The 6061-nt window shown below is 40.5% G+C and overlaps 1 long non-coding RNA gene across 1 annotated transcript; it reads right to left on the bottom strand.

The window, feature by feature from the left end:
* Positions 1-1662: 1662 nt before the first annotated feature.
* On the bottom strand, positions 1663-4842 carry LOC131231153 (uncharacterized). The gene is made up of 2 exons (XR_009164221.1): positions 2309-4842; positions 1663-2064 (listed from the first exon to the last, which is right to left on the bottom strand). It is a non-coding gene; the product is annotated as an uncharacterized LOC131231153 (long non-coding RNA).
* Between the last annotated feature and the right edge of the window lie 1219 nt (positions 4843-6061).

Here is a 6061-nt window from a genome sequence, read left to right on the forward strand (position 1 = left end):
CTCTAATTGAAATCCTAATAAATTTCTTCTACAGAAATAGACCTCGTTGTTTTTCAGGAAAAAGGCCTTCAATGGGCTCTTTCTAATTCGGGCAACCTGACAAGGCGTGCTGATGTAGCAACCTTGTCTGAGACTGTCTCTAATTGAAATCCTGGTAGATTTCTTAGACGAAAAACAGGTCCTAAGCATCACATTTTGAACAGTTTTCACTTTGGCCCTATGTGTTCTAGATAAATCAAACACTCAAATAGTTTTGGATTCAAACAGGCCCTTACCATCAATGTTTTGTTCAGACATGCTATTTTGGACCATGGTGTGCCGTAAAGGCCATTACGGGGCTGTAAAGGCCGTTACGTAAAGGTAATGGTTGCAACCGTTACACGTTACAAGGTCGTAATGGCCGTAACAGCTGTTATGGAAAAAAAATGATCCGTAATTGCAGTTAATGGCATGTTACGTCCCTATAAAGGCCATAACAGCCCCATAATTGTCTGTTATGGGGTAGATACAAGTTTTCCACACTTTTTAAATCAACATTACCAGGTAGATACAGGTTATTCGGGATTTTTTTTTTTCAATAAAAAAAGAGACCGTAACAGCTATTACGACCTGTATCGTAAAGGTAACAGCGGTGGCCGTTACTACCACCGTTACCGTTATAGAACACCTTGTTTTGGACACATCTATCCAGCTAATACTTGTCTGAATAGGCTCGTATAGATGGACTATTCTTCTGTACTGACTATTGCCAATCAAACTACAAGCATATGCAACTCTTGTAGGCATTTTGCACATTGGCACATGTGGACAACGCAACGGATTTATAGATTAATACTAGCACGTGTGGCACATGTGGGTAACTTGAATATGCACTGTGGCACCTATGGGTCACTTGAACATGTATGGTGTCACATGTGGCACATGTTGCGTATGTAAAGGTACCCATTAGCACTGGGGCACATGTGGGATGATTGAAGGTTTGATGTGGCATACAGGGTGCTTGAAGATAGTTGGCTCACTTGTGGCACAGTGATATGTCTGGCTCATGTGGCACATATGGCACATGTGCAATGCACGTGTACAAAAAATAGGCACTCGTTCGTGCATTTTATGAGAGAGATACTAAAACTTTCTATCTGGATTGCCTTGTACAAAGTAATGGCTTTTTATTTATTTATTTATTTATTATGTGACAACCAATTCCAACCAATCCTGTTGATTCTGCACTCATAGCTACCAGAACACAGCTATTAGAATGAGCTAGTTTTGCTCTTGCCAATATCTATCACCATCTTGAATGGATCAACGCCATTAAAAACTCGATCAGATTTGTAATATGCAATTTTCTGACTGTCCAAATTTCAAAATTATAACATTTGTAGTTTGGTATGCAATGTACCATTAAAAAGTAATTATATTGAACCATGGTCAACATATAACATCGGATGGGAAGAATCCACCACAGATTGCAGATGCAAAAAAAAAATAAAATGGAAGAAGAAGAAGAAACAAGAACATGATTTTATTTTCACAGCTTCACAGTAAAGGTCCTGCAATAAATAGAACTTGAGATAGGAACTAAAATATGCATGCACATATTGAATTTACATCCTTCTCTTCTTTGAAGACCAGAAGGATGTAAAGGGAAATAAACTTCGGAAATAAGAAAGGGGAGTAGTAGACTGAAAATTTTATAAATTGTATGTACAAGAATTACAATATCACAGTTAAAAACACTTTCTTAGCATAGTTCAAATCAGCTCTAGAAAATATGCTTTAAATTGCTTTCAGATTACCAATTTTGCCGTTGATTGCTGACCAACGGTTGATAATAATCCAGATTGTTGAACACTGCTGAGGTTATCAAGCTGAGATGACAAAAGCCTCGAATTCTTGCTTTGTGAGCAGCCTGGTGGATTGAGGGAACGTTGCACGCAGGTGTGCTTCTAACCGTACAGGTCTCACTAAGAAATGGATTCCAAGAGCAGCAATTGTCTTCTTGATGAAAGTAGACTTTGTTGGCAATTAGTCCTTCAGACGTAGAAATTCAACATGGTGCCGTGCCTGATATGGATAGTGAGTAATGTTAAATGACCTTCAGTCAGATGTTGATGATTGCAAGTGTCAGTAAAAGGAAAATGATGTGCTCAAAGCATAATCTTCTTTTTATGAGGTAACATGAATGTTATTGAAATAGGAAGAAGTCACATCATGCAAAGGCTACCAAGTTTTTTTTTTTCTTTAAAGGCAAATGAAGGAGCCAATTTTGAGTGGCCCTCTAGTCACTCGTTTGTGAAGAGTCAGCTACCTCATTCACCATCCTTGGGAATCCCATAAAATGGCATTGTGTGAGTTCTTGAAAAGAAGACACAAAATCAGCCCTTCTTTTAGGGCCACGATCTCCATCTCATTAGATCTGAACTCACCAAGAGGCCTGGAAAAATGACATAGAGATGTAACAATTGTCATTTCACAAACCACCCCTCATCCAGATGGACCAGTGTTGGCAAGACAATACAAAGCATGAAGTTTTGAGCTCCGCTAAGCCCACAGGTGTGTACAAGCAGATCATGTATACGTCACCACATCAATATCACACATAAGTACGAGACCCAAGCCATCCATCAGAATGGTTCAGCCATTAGATTCCCTGGCCCAAGAATCAGGTAGGCCACATATTCTGAGAAAAATACACAACTGGAAAAAAAAATAAAAATAAATTGGGCCAATGTTTTCAAACACATCTACCTGTCTCTAGTGGCATGGCCCACCTGATGAATGGATGCCTTTTCATAAAGAACATCTATACAGCTGGACCAACGTGATGGATCACTTGGATATTGTATCTATCTACCATGAGGCACACGAGGTGCTGTGCATGGTATGCCTTGTACATCCTTGTGGGCTTAGCAATGCTCTCAAGTTTCATATCATAAAAGATGCCAACTGTCCATTCAGAAAAATTTAGACCTTGAATTGCATAGCCCTCATCCTGAGTTCAGGCCCAAAGGCATTAAAATCCTTTCCCCTGAGCCCAATCAGGGGTCAACTAAAGGAAGGTGATCCTGTTAAATCCAGGGTAGAGCAAACGACCTTCACATCACCAACCTATACAAGGTCCTTAGAATCAGGCATCAAACTTCAAAATACTGAGGTCGCACTCCCATCAGTCTCTTGTCCTTTCATCATCTAACAGTAGCCAGCAACAAGACCAAAAGTCTAACAGGAAAGGCCTTTGTGCATGAGATTTGCTACTAGATTTTGTGCCTACGTTATAGTAGCTACTAGCAGTATTCATCTCTCTGTCTAAAAAAGAAAAAAAAAAGAAAAAAAGAGTTAGGTGTATCTTTTCTCCCGGTCCACAGGCATTTTGTCATTTTCTTGTTTCTTGTTTTGGAAGTTCTTTGCTATGAGAACACCATCGTTATCTTTTATTTGCATATGTAACCAAATAACTTCGTTATTCCTGCACATTATTCTGTAAATTAGAATTGAGAAGCTTTTGAGGAACTCCTGCAATTGTCAAAGGACCTGAATATACCTCAGCACTATGGTAATTCCATGCATTCAGTAATGAGTCAAAATTGTATTTTCATCGTGTTAACAAGAAAATCAGCCTATTTGGTGCATTTATGATTTAACAAAGAATTTTAAGTTATATCATCAGCATAATGAAATTGTCAAAAAATAAGTCCTGCCATGTGCTTATCATGCCTAGGAGGCAACAGAGATCTTGAAAGCATACTGTAACAAAAATAACAATTGTAGAATGTATCGAAGAATTGGAAGGCAAAAAAGGGAGTGTGTTGGTTATGTGCGACAAAGACCAAGAACTGCATCAGTTAGAAGGAGTGAGTTGGTACAAATTGAAGGCTCTAAAAGGGCAATGAAAAGGCCCGATAATTTACTCTTCAGAATATTAATCTTTAAACCTGGAAACCACCTCACTATTTTACTAAGATTGTCCACCATCCCGTCCTTAGCATTGCAGAACAGCATTTTGCTGTCATAAATTGAAGATGAGAAATCTGGATGTCAGTATTCTCCACCGTGAATAGCAGTGGATCTTGAAAGACCTTAATATTATCCAGCGAAGTAGATGGTATTTCTGAGGGATGGGAAATTGGTTATAGTGTATGAGCACACAGAGCCCATGCCAACATAAGATTCCACCAAACTGACCCCAACAGCTACAAGTGATTGTTTCCTCATTTGCACCCCATCTCACAATCCAGCTACTGTCACCCTTCGAGTAGTGCCGCATGATGTAAACCTCCACTACTTTCACATAAACTCCATACTCCACCACATGTGCCAGCTCCTCCTGTGATAATTCTAGAGCATATGGTATAGGAACATGTAATGTTTCTTTCTCGATTGGTGATAAGGTCTCAAGGGTTTGGCATGTACTGGTTCTGTTTCATCGATACCTCTGCCTCCTCGACATGTATGCCCCAGCGTGTCCTCATATCAATGTAGGAATTCCTGCAAGATCAATGAAGAATTGAAGAACCCGTTGAGGAAGGAGTTAATGATTTTGCCACATTGAATGATTGTCATTCCAGAAAAGAACTACAGCAAATATGCAGGTGCACACTGCTCGCACGAATCGAATATCGACTTCAACCATCCATAATCTTCGAGGACAAAATCACTCAAGAGGCAATACCACTCTGCCACAAAAGACAGCGTCATATCTTGACTGTAAACTTGGTAGAACCTCTCTAGAAAATCGGCATATCGCATGCCCCAACTTGGCAGCTAACTAGACTGGGAACTTTCGGGTGATATGCTAGATGCATCAGGCATTTTGGGTTTTTGCAAATGAAATTGCAACCACTTCGGAGATGCATTGATCATGAATTCATGATCGGTAAAAATAGTGTCTAGTGCTTTTCCAATGACTGACTTCCACTGCTCAAACAACCGTATAAAAGTTTCTCAATTTTCATCACATGGGATTGCACAGCTAAGAATGATTCTCTGCCCCTGTTGGTTAACTCCAATGAGCAGAGCGAACAACAATCCATAATGGTTCAGCTGGTATTTCGTATCGAAAACAATCACATCACTGAAGATGGACGCAAAATGGCTGGACCCACTGTTGATCCAAAAGCAATGTTGTAATGACCTTCCTCATCAACAATTGACTTTGACAAATTCTTCACCTTCTGCTTGTTTTGAGGTGAAATACTGCATCAGCACCTGAACATCACTTGCGCTCAGGTGGGCCGTCTTCTTTGTTCTGTAATTGGAATAATCCTTCCGTGTAAAGGTTTACATTCTCCTTTCTCTCACTCTCATGTTCGATCAATCGCATGGTCTGGGCTGGTTTTATTACTTCCTTCTTCAGTGACCAGATTGGAGATGATGTTGCCTTTCGAATCAATCAGTATGCTGTGAGAGCATTGGTCTAGAGCTTGCTGAGTAGCGCGTGGTTGTGCTCTGGGTTCCAGGTGATTACTTTCCGCTCCTGAAAGTTGTACGACCACACCTGGAGCTCAACAAGGCAGCCGACAGAGGATGATGGGTGGTTCCCCTTCAATCCTTCAGTCTGTTCTTTGGGTTTGCTGCTGCATGAACAGACCCATGACTGGTTACACAGCACTCCTTTGTGTCTTTGTCGGATCACCCATGGCGAATAGAGAAGCCATTTGACTTGACAAAGTGGCAGAAGTAGTTGATGGGGTCGACAGAAGGAAGGGCCATGCCCACGTATGGCTCTTCTCTCACACTGTCAATCGGCTGTATTTCTGATGTAGAGCAGGTTGCGGACACTTTCATGGCCAAAATGGACCAGAGAAGGCCTGATCAGAGGCAGAAGTAATCAGGACTGTCGGAACACTAAAGCAGGCATATCTCGTGAACCAGAATGAGTTATTCGACGTACAATATATGATTTGGGGTAGGAGAAGCTATTTTAGCCAACCAACCCGCTATGCCGGGTTGCCCACGCGAAAGTCCATTTTAATTTCGTTTTTACTATTTATAGTAAGTTTTAGTTTGATCATAACTCTTAATCCTTTGAGCTTTAGGAGTAGTACCCAACATGAAAAGTGCT

Source organism: Magnolia sinica, chromosome 2 (assembly GCF_029962835.1).
Source record: "Magnolia sinica isolate HGM2019 chromosome 2, MsV1, whole genome shotgun sequence".
NCBI classification, from domain to species: domain Eukaryota; kingdom Viridiplantae; phylum Streptophyta; class Magnoliopsida; order Magnoliales; family Magnoliaceae; genus Magnolia; species Magnolia sinica.